A 12,161-nucleotide genomic window follows, 5' to 3' on the forward strand; every position below is an offset into this window, starting at 1 on the left:
ATAATTTATTATAAGAAGGGGGATAAGGTAGTATTAGGGGAATAATCATATATTAAAAAAGTGGAAATAATAATAATAATAAGGAAAACAAATAAAGTATAAACAAGTGCAATATACAACATTGCTGCTTAGTACCTGCCTTTTATGCAGAAAAAATCGATAACAATTATTGAATGGTTGAACAAATTCATAAATCTAATAATAAACACATTTGAATACGACAAAGAGAAGTAATGAAAGTAATTAATGGACTAGATAACCTTAGAGGAAAATAGAGATAGTTGCATACAAAATTTTGGATGAAACATTAGTCTCAACATCATTGTTTGTTACAAAAGCTAAGAGTTTATTGAAATGTCTTTGTGCAAATTTTATTCCATCTTTAACTTATTGGACCAAATAAGGAGGAGAAATTACAATGTCTAGTATATTTATATTAAATAATGTATATATGCGATATAAATAAAATAAGTATTTAAAATCCCAAATCGGGGTGTGAGCTGGATTCAATGGGTACGTCCCGGTCCAATGTCTAATGTGGATCCCAAGGAAATATAAGGCCATCCTCCACATGCATGCAATACTTGGAGAGGTGGTGGTGCACATGCAAGGGTTAAATGCCGACCCAGAAAGTGGCAGAGGCATTAAGCCGATCATGAAGGTAAGTTCGTCCTCCGGTGCATTTGGTAAGTTGGTTTGTGTGCTTCGATCATTGTGGATCTGGTCCGAGTTGCTCATCCTAGGGAAGATGTCGACTTAGTCTCCTATTGTTCAAGGTCTCTGTCATGGTTCCATCCCTATGTTAACGGTATATGGCATATCATTACGACGCTTGGGTGTGTGGAACCTGGTCTAGGGAAACTCAAGGTTCTATTGCTATTTCTTTCTCGAACAGACATGTCTTTTGCTTGAATCGATTATAGATGGGATTGTCCTAGCCTCTTCTGGGTTTCTGCCTGTGGATGATTCAGTTTGTAAGTATGGGCCCGACCATTACGGGCACTGTTGGAACAATGGCAAGCGCGAGACCATAACTCTATGTTGGTCATCTATCGACAACAAGCTTTTGATTTGGCTCCTTATTTTATTGGTCTCTTATGCAATTTCGTTAGCAGGTGTCCAGGGCTTGAGTGACCCCCTACAATGTCTGGATCCCGAGTCTAGATTCTGTTTGGGTTGGCCTTCAGATATAAAAACAACAAATTATTTGACTTGTAGGTGCATCAAAATGGTTCGTGCCTCTGGTAAAGGAAGAAATGGCCGGGGATCCTGTGGTCGTGGGAAACAGAGGAAATCATCCCCTTCTCAAGCCATTCAACCCAACTCATCTGGGGGACTGTGCGTGGGCACAAAATGACTTCTAGGATTATCTAGGAAGCAACATAGGTGTACCGTTCGGGTAGTTTGACCCTGGTTAAACATTTCATAGCAGGATGGGAAGAGGAGATTAAACAAACAAAGGAAAGTTTGGAAATTAATTTGGATGAGTGGAAAACACTGGTTCCTGACCCTAGTCATACTCATGGAAGATCCACCCAATACAAGCAAACGATCCACCTATACTAGATGAGGAAGAGCCTTCTGGGTAAAGATCCAGGGCAGTTCCCAACATACATACATATGGCATCCCATGGGCAATCAAATTTATTCCAAGGAGTTTCAAAAGATCCAATTCCAATTGCAACAACAAAATGTACGTCTCAGCTGCATTGAGCAACACATCCCATGTATTCCTCACACGAAGCTGCTAGGCTCTACTGTGAAGGACCCTACTCCTATTGATTCAATTGATGATGAGTAGAGTGACAATGCACCCCTATTTGTAGTTTTTGTATGAAGCAGTTTAATTTTTTTAGGAATGTTGTGAGTTATGTTTATAGTTATCTAGATAGTAGGAAGAACAAAGACACTCAGACATATATAGCGTGGCTCGTAAAATTTATTATTTTTTGTTTCTAGATGGCTTATCATGTTGTTAGGTGGCCAACAGACCTGGTTTTCCACTGGGCAGGTTGAGGCCACCTAACCTTATGACATGTGGACATAACATATTTTTTTGATAGAAAATGAATGGAAATGACCTAACAAGCTTATACAAATAAATAAATAAATATTAAAAAAAAAGTTAATTATTGTAACAAACTATTTATTTAACTTTAAATTTATACTCATTCTAATTCAACAACAAATAAATAATCTATGATAGAACTTCTATGTCGAAAAAATTAAATTGATAAGAAGTATCTCGTGTCCTCTGAATCGTGTGATAGAGAATTCATATGTAATAAAATATCTAATATAAAAATTTACAATGTCTAATATGCAATGTTTCTCCTTAGTACAAGATGCCTCTTATGCAGAAAGTAATCGATAGCAATTATCGAATGCTTGAACAAATTCAAATCTAATAATGAAACACATTTGAATATGACTAAGGGAAGTAACAAAAGTAATTAATGGAGCAGATAACCTTGGAGCAAAATAGAGATAGGTGCAAAGATATTTTGGATGAAACATTAGCCCCAACATATTCGTTTGTTACAAAAGTTAAGAGTTTATTGAAATGTGCTTGTGCACATTTTATTCCATCTTTAGTTTATAGGACCAAATAAAGAGGAGATATTACAATGTCTAGTATCTTTATATATATATATATATATATAAACTAATTAACTATTTATTTAACTTTAAATTTATAGTCATTCTAATTCAACAACAAATAAATAATATATGGTAGATTTTCTGTCGAAAAATCCAAATTGATATGAAATATCATGTGCCGTTTTAATTGCATGGAAAATAATTCATATGCAATAAAATATATAATATAAAAAATTACATTGTATAGTATATCAAAATAAAAAATTTAGTTACACAAAACTTGAAGTGTGAATACAAAAGATTCCTATTTTTTATTTTTTATTTCTAAATTATGATTAAAATTGTGAACACAAAAGAGAAAATCTTGTTTATTGTAGTGTTGACTTAAATTTTATCTTTTATATTGCGTCACAATTTAAAATTGAATTTTGAAAATATGTAATACAGGTAAGGTTTATTGAGGAAAATTATTGAACCAAGTCCATTCAATAATGAAAATCAACAAGAGAAAAATCAATATAATATGAGTTGCTGCTTTTATTTTTTAAATTAGTAAGTTTCCATGGTTAGTAAAAACTTGAAACATAATGGAAACTGTTTGTTTTTGAAAATAAAATATTAATTATGGGAACATATATAAATTTGGATTTCTTTTGGATAATTAATTTATGAAGACACTTGGCGATTATAGGATTTTTTGTTTTGTTTTTGTTTATATTTTCAAAATTTTAAATAATTTTTAATTCTAAAAATTTGATTTTTAACCACAAAAAATTAGTGATCCACCAATAAAAAACTAGAAATTCAAATTTTAAAAATTCAAAACTAATTTTCAATTTCCAAAAAAATAAGTTTAATATTTCATTTTACCTAAACTTTAATAAACTTTGGAAACAGTTTTTAAAATTTTGCAAATTAATTAAGAATCAAACCATTTTGACCCAAACCGATTATAGTAATATGTTAATATATTTGAATAAATATCAAGGAAAAAAACTATGAAATAAGGAAAAAGATAATAATAAAGAAAAAAAAGATAATAATAAGGATAAATAGGGTAAAAATAAGGAAAATTATTAAAAATAAAAATATAAATAAGGAAAATAAAGAGAATTGACAAAAATAAAAATAAAAATAGATATTATATTAAAATGACAATAAAATAAAATAAAATATTTAAATAATAAATATATAAATATGAGAAAAACAATAACAACAAATAATAATATTATAAATATATATAAAACTCATATACATATATATAAGACATAAGAGAAAAACACAATACCAAATAATAAAGAAAACTAAAGAAGAAGGATTAAGGTAAAGAATAATAAATTAAGAGAATAATTAAATAATTAAATAAAAAGAAAAAGAAAAGAAAAGAAAAGAAAAAATGAAATTTAAGAAGAAGAGAATTTCGAGGACAGGACAGGGATCTAGTTCTTACTAATTTTCCAGCCATCATCCCCGTTCAAATTGTTGGTGGCTCACTTTTCGTTTTCGATTACATCTTTGAACTTCCTGTGATGAAAATGAGAGATCCTAGGAAGGACAAAAGTATCCTCATTGCAAATGTGATGCTTTGTTTTAACAAAATGTTCAGCGAGAGCCAAAGAGCGAGAACGATTATGTCTAATGTCCACAACGTGCTCGTGAATTCTACGTTTGATAGACCAACCAATTTCACCTATATAAGGCTTCCCACAAGAACAAGGGATCATGTAGTCTCCGTTAGTGTTAAAGGGGTCAAAACGGTCTTTGAAAAAACTAAGGGAGGATCTTATAGTATTAAGCAGCTTAAAGGTAGTAGACATATTGTTTTTCTTAATTACGAGCCAACTTGTCCGTCGTTCCTTGAATAAAAGGAATATGAAAAATTGTAATAGAATCATTAGGATTAAACTTAGCTCTAGGTCCTTTTGCCGTTTTTTGGAAGACTTTCAGGCCATGATGCTTGCTATAACTGTTGTTCATAAAATCCTATAAAAGATGAACCTTCTCATCAATGATATGGGAATCATCAGAGATCCTGAGGGCTCTGGTAGCAAGGGCATTTAAAACACCAAAATTTTGAGTTGGGTGTGATGAGAATTAGCATGGAGATATTGTTGAGTATGAGTTTTCTTTTCGGGAAACTTGATGGGATATATATCCATCCTCTTTCCTAGTGATGAGGACATCAAGAAAGGGAATGCTTCCATTAACTTCAATCTCTATAGTAAATTTAATAAAATCGGAAAGGCTATTAAGATGTTACTTGAAGATTTCAAGCTTTTCCTGGCCACGGGACCAAATATTGAACCCATTGTCAACATAATTTTTCTAAAGTTTAGGGCGGAAGGGAGTAGAAGCAAGGGATTTAGCCTCAAAATCTTCCATGAAAAAATTTGCTACAATCAGAGAGTGAGGAGAGCCCATAGTAGCTCCATAATTCTGTTTATAAATCTCATCCTGAAAGCTGAAGAAAGAAAATTTTAAGCAAATGCTAACCAATTTGCTGGTATTAGGGCCAATAATGCTATTAATGATGTCAATAGCTTTGTTAATAGGGATCTTAGTAAAAAGAGAGAACATCAAAACCAACCAAAATATCATTGGGCTCTAGCTTAAAATACTTAATTTCATTGATGAAAGAGTAAGAATTCTTCATTGGAAAAGTTTCACAAATGCCTTATTACAAAGGTTTTATGATGAAAAAGATGAAAAATTCATACATCTTAAACAAAACTGAAACATAAATGACTATATGCACGAATGTGAAGTTATGAAAACAATACAAAGCAAATTCGTAGATGAGCAATTGCTAAAAATGTATATGTAGGTTGAAGGGTTACATCCATAGTGAAATAAAGCTATTGAACCCTAAGAAGATGCTTGACACGTGAAAAAACTAATTGAACAAAAAAAACAAGTTCTATAATCCATAATTCACAAGCCCAAAAAGATCAAACACATATTCAAATGAAAGATACAAACAAATTTCCACTTAAACCACACACACATACATGTAACTTTATAGGTATTTGTTTCTTCTTCTCAAAGGGCAACATATAGTCAACCATAATATTCCAAACTGATGAAACCTCACACATGTAAAGGGAACAATAATATAATCCATACTTTACGTAGAAGGAGTAGCCTTTGACCAAAATATCAATTGACTCATAAAGACCTTCATGAACATCCAGTTCCACTAGCACCTTTTGTGTTGATCATTAATTGTTAGACAAGAAACTAACATTCACCACTAGTGTTCAAACAATCCTATCCCCAATTGCTTTTAGTATTGCAATCATCCACCACTCCAAGGGAAGGCTAAGCAGATTAATCCAAATAGGCAATTTATCGAGAGGAGTATCCTTGGAATCGAAAAGAAAATACTAAGGCTGAATAGTGAGACAAATTAGCCCCAAAACCATAATCCTTTTAGAATCTTTTGTGCAGTTAGGGAATCTTGGGAAATAAATCCGAGCCAACTATGAGCAAGTATATGAAAATCTAGACAATACCCAAGTACTTCTTGTCGGTTTTCTTGGAGCCAATTACCAATGGTGTCCATTGACAATCTTCGCCCTATAAATTTCCCCAAAACTTTTTTGCCATTTAAATCCATAATGTCTTTGAACCCAACACCCTCCCCCACTACCAAGGAATACCACCTCCTTTATTTTTTAGGGTCTTTCCGTGCTTCCTTTCCACCCTAGTTTCTTTCTTATTTGATAAACCTCCTTGCAGAAGCAATAGATATAGAACTTCACCAAAAAATCCACTACCTCCATCCAAATGACCAACTTATCAAGGGAGGAACCCTTCTCTAGAATCATCACAACCACGAATCCCAAAGAAACTTCTAGACCTCTACCCCAAATCTTTGGCAAAATTGAATGTTTCACTTGCACACACATGGATTTTCGTTACCCCTTCTGTTGGAAATAATATTGAGAGGGGGGGGGGGGGGGGGGGGGGTTGAATCAGTATTAGTCAGATTAATAACTTTTTCTTTTCATACTCTGATTTATATATGCTACTTCAATGAAGGTAACTCGCGTGCACACACAACTGTATTTAAGGAAACCAACGTATATCCAAAAATCTTATGATTCAGTTAATTCATCATATGTTGATCTTTAATCAGTGCATCAGTACTTCATTAACCATATAAATAGTAACCATGTGCAGTGATAACAGAAAAGCCATCACACATAAGAAACACACATGAACACCAAGTTTTAAGGTGGAAACCTAATGCGGGACAAAAACCACCTGCTGATGTCTTCTTTTAATATAAGAAAAACTTGTTTACAATCTTGTACTGGTGAAAACTCATACCAGTACGTAGGCACCCACCTGTAGAAGGCTACAACCTTCTCTCATTCTCCAGCTTCTACTGGAAGGGAGCTACAACCCCCTAGCTCTTGTACTAGCTGATCCGTTTACTAGTAAGTAGGCGCCGACCTACAAAAGTCTCCAACCTTCACTCGTTTTCTAGCTACTACTGGAAGGGAGCTCCAACCCCTGGCTCTTGTACTAGCCGATCCATTTGCTAGTACGTAGGCACCGACCTATAGAAGGCTACGACCTTCTCTTCCTCCAGGGGCCATGTTTCATAAATTTTCAGAATGGATACTCCTGGTACACAATACTACAATATGAAGGCCACGTTTCATCAAATTTTCATACTGGACCCATTAATAACATTGAAGCTCAAAATAAATCACCACTGCAATACAACCATCAAATACATTTGCATCAACCAATCATTGAAACCTAATCAATCTCTGATATAACATAAACCCATTCATCAATCTCTGATATAACTGAAACAATAAATCACTGAAACCTCTGAACCTCTGACACAACTGAATCAAATAATCACTAAACCTCTGATGCAACTTAATCAACCATTCATTCAAACTTAATCAAATTCAACCAATCAACTGGGATAGACAGATCATTGTAACCAGTACACAGATCTGAACCCATAACACTACATCAAAAACCAGAACCAGGTGTAACCTCAGAAATCATGCATCATACTGTATACGCTACTTGGCTGAACCCAAACTGCGTGTATACGCTACTTCCGTTAATCAAACTTGCGTATACCTCCAAAGTTACTGCAAACATAAACTTTTGAATCAAGTCTGTACCAACCAACAATATACTGAACATTTACTATCAACTTACAGAGCTTTACACAGGCAGCAACAGAGATCACTTCTTCTCACTTATACAATCAATCTATCAAATATCTAACTCCTTATTCATTCAGTTTTACATTCAGATCTAAGAAGACTTCATTGACAAACAACAGTAAAAAAGCAACACTGATCTGATAGATGAGTCATCCTTGAACATCAAGCTTTTCTTTTGCATACACTACTTGGATGTGTCGAACCAGCGTGTATACGCGCTTTTACCAAAGCGAACCAGCGTACAGATTTGCAAATTCTAACTTAAAACATCACAACTATTCCAAACTTTAGTCATACCCAGATTAGAACATTTACAGTGTAAATCACGCGTTAGCATTCAGATCTAGACTATCCATGATCAAACCATATAATAATAATTCATTTTAGGTTTCATGATCCTGATCCATCATTAGATCTCATCCCCATCAACCGCTAAGGTCCATCCTTAGTTCAGATCAAGCAAAGCACCATAAACCCATAACATGCATATTTTCTTTTGATCTCACTCTTCATAAGATATTCATTACTTACACACATTGGCCTAATGATATTTTTCTCCTTATATAGTTTTAGGCCTTTCTCAATACCTTGGACCAAAATACCTTGGACTAAATACCTCGGACCAAAACCTTGGTTTTCCAACATGTACACGCTTTTCCTCTTGTGAAAGTGTGTGTATACGTATATGCTCCTTTTGTTCTGTTAACCCGCATGTATATGCTGTTTTGACTAAGTGGACCTGCGTATACTTCTTAAACTGCTTTACATCAACCTTTTCCTTCAACTTCTTCATTCTGATTAGAAGACTTTAGTTCCATATTCCTGTTCTTCTGTGCCAATGCCATGTTACTTCTGAATAGACCTGTTACACTGTAATTTGCCATACTACTTCTGAAATGATTCCTTTGAACTGCCATGCATTCTGTCACATCTGATATTTCTCCTGTAGATTCATCTAGTTACCATATACAAGTGAGTGGTTCTACTACAAGTGGGTTTCCATCAAGTACAACACATGTATCATAATGCCAACACCTTCATGATTTAATAGTTGCGGGGTAGCTAGGTCATCTAAAGTTTTAAGATCTCACACAGGACCACCACTTACAACCTTGGCTCCACCAAAAGGTACACATCCTTTATCTTGACCACATGAAAGGAGTAATACATCCCTAAACAACCTCTTGGAATGGCTAGGGGAAGCCACATAAGAGTCACCACCCATTCATAACCTATCCACAATCCCTTGAATAGTTAGTTGTGAATACTGTCTGAAATTCTCTGCTTCTAAAAACAAATCTTTAAAATAATCCACCGAAGTCCCAACCACATACTTTGTCATCCCACTAACTCATAGATATCAGTCCTTCCACTAATCAAAACCCTAATTTATTTATCTTCATTCTCTTTTTAATATAATTAATTATCTTCATTACATAATTTCATTATAATCACAATATGTAAATAAGATTAATTTAATCAAATATTAATTAATTAATTAAAAAACATAAATAAATAGAAAATAAAAATTTGTTTTCATATATGTTATATTAAATTTATAATTAAATGTAGTTCAGCTTAATTAAATAAAAAAAAATACTAAAATATGAATTTAAACTTTCACTAAAATAAAAACATAAAATAAATTTGAGTAATAATATAAAATTAGACATCATAAAACTGAATGCTTTCTAAAATACAAACTTGTTCATAATTTTAAACAAATTATATTACTGATTTTAAATATATATGTAAATATCATATAAAATAATACACTAGATATTGTTTATAGGTAAATACAACCCAATACTAAATTATATTTTAAAATATATAATTTTTAACACTATTAAATTATTATTAATATTTAAATTATATTTTTAATTAATCATAAATATTCTTAATTATCTAATTTTAAAATTTCAAAATATATATATAAAACAAAACATTTTCATTGGAAAAAGAAAGCAAGAATCACAAAATATTACATGAAGTTCAAAACAAAACATTATCTTATTAAAAAATAGAGCACAAAAAGTACTAAGGTTCTAACATAGCCATTGGTGAGGAGAGATCACTGGTTATCATGAATGTAACTTTAATCTAGTTACAATATGGGATTGTACCCTCTCTACACAACGATTTAGAAGATGGTTTTTGGGAAAAAGCCATGGAAAATCCCATGCAAAGTCATAATGAGATACTATCTTGTAAAGTTTTATATCGACATTAAAAAGTCATAATGAGATACTATCTTGTAAAGTCTTATATCGACATTAAAATATTGCATAGGAATATAGAAGAGAGCTTTCGGAAAAGCCAACAAAATGCACTCCATGCAAACTGATAACTTAGTTTTTGTTGATATCAAAATATGATATTTAAAGTAGAATACTTAAAAAGTTAAATTAGGAAATAAAACCCATAATATAGGTATAATTAGATTTGAAAAAGTAAGAGTAATCGTATGGTTTTTATATGATTGTTAAAATTTTGGTTTATGAGGAAAAGTTATACCGGTAAAATTTGAAAAAAAATTATATTAATAGATTTACACAATTTTAAGATGGTTTATTTTTATTTATTTATTTTTAGTTGTTGAGTTTTTAATTTTTTTAATTGTCAGATTTTTTTATTTTTATTTAAAATAAAATTTGTTATTTGTATAATTTAGTTAGATGAGAGATTTGTTTATTTATGAGATATTTGGATTTAATTTATAAAGTATAAAGTTTATGTAATTTATTTATATAGATTAAATTTTTGTTTTATTAAATGATTTTTCTTTTGAACTTGGTTTGTTATTTTTTTATTAGTTTATTTTTCGTTGCATAAATTGACTTTTCTTATATTTGGTTGATGCCTCTCTCTCATATATATATATAATGTCTTTTTTCTTATACTTTAAAATTTTACATTTTATTTTTATAAATTAAAAAATCTAGGAAAAGGTAGTTTTGTAGACATATCAACAATTTTTAATTTGACATGTTTTCAAATTTTAATTGAAACCTTTTTGGATGGACTGTTTAATAAAGTTTCAAACTACACTTGTAACCATTTTGGATGTGCCATTATGAATGACTTCATTCCAACATTTCATTGTAATACTTATAATTACTAATCCCATAAAAATGTTAACAAGACCTTTTTGGTTTGTTTTATTTAATACTCTTAGTTCCCTCCAATACCTTTTCCTATCACATAATCTAGCCATTCCCTTGTTTTCTCTTTTCATGATTTATAATTTTTCCTTGTAATCAAGTTGTTTTAGTTGGATTAATATGATTAAACATTACTTTTGTTCATCTAATACATGCATTTCACTTTAACTTCCCACCCTCGAAAAAATCTAAAACCGAAAACTATAGGGAAGATAAAAAATAGTTATTTGAGGTAGTAATTACGAAACTTAGTCATTGTCTTTTTTATGTGATGGCTTTTACATGTATCTAGCAATGAAAACTTTGTCCAACACCCAATTCATAAAAAAACTCACAATCCAAGAGAGCACTATGCTTTATGGAAGGAAAAACACAACAATCAATAAAGTAAAATCACCATGGCTTCTTGTAGAACATGGCCTTCGAAAGCAACAAAAAATCAGTAATCTGTTGTGTAATTTGCATGTCTTGCTTTAGAGAAGAGTTGCTCCTTTGCTCTTGAATTTTTGTAATTTACACGTGCAAGGTGGGGTAAAAAGAAAACACAATAATAAAGGAAATGTAGCAACAAAGAATAAAGGAGAATTTAATTAGGAGAGTTTTTATATGTATCTAGTACTTTATACATTGTCCATAAGCCACTTTATAAAACAACTTATACTTGTTGAGACTACTACGGTTTATAGAAAGAAGAACACCACATACAATAGTCTAAGATTCCATATCTTTTGGAAAAACATCACCTTCAAATGCAACATAACATGACTTTTGTAAACCATTTTTTGTTTTTTATATTATAGGCTTTGCTGTGGAGAAGACTTGCTCTTTTGCTCCCAAAAGACCATTCCAAGTTGCAGATATGCAATTAAAAAAAAGAAGAGAATTTCTCATAGGTTGTACACATATGAGGTTGGATAAAAATAAAATAACCAAAAAAATGAAATGGAGCAATAAAGAACAACAATAACATAGAAGAGAACAAACCCTCACTTTTTGAGTACCATCACCACCTCGTTTTTGGGTCACTTTAAGTTCTTTCATGCACGCTGCTTTGGAGCTTTGACTCTTTCAACATTCTCTAATGTCATCTCATTATTGAATTCATCTCTTCCTTACATCTCCTCATCTCTAGGTGGCATATCAAATTCATCAATACCTATTCCATTGTTCATGAAGATGCCGTGTTTCCATTGTAAATAAA

The sequence above is a fragment of the Pinus tabuliformis genome, chromosome J (assembly GCF_031772625.1).
Source record: "Pinus tabuliformis cultivar Carrire ecotype Pingquan chromosome J, CPIR1, whole genome shotgun sequence".
Taxonomy (NCBI): Eukaryota; Viridiplantae; Streptophyta; class Pinopsida; order Pinales; family Pinaceae; genus Pinus; species Pinus tabuliformis.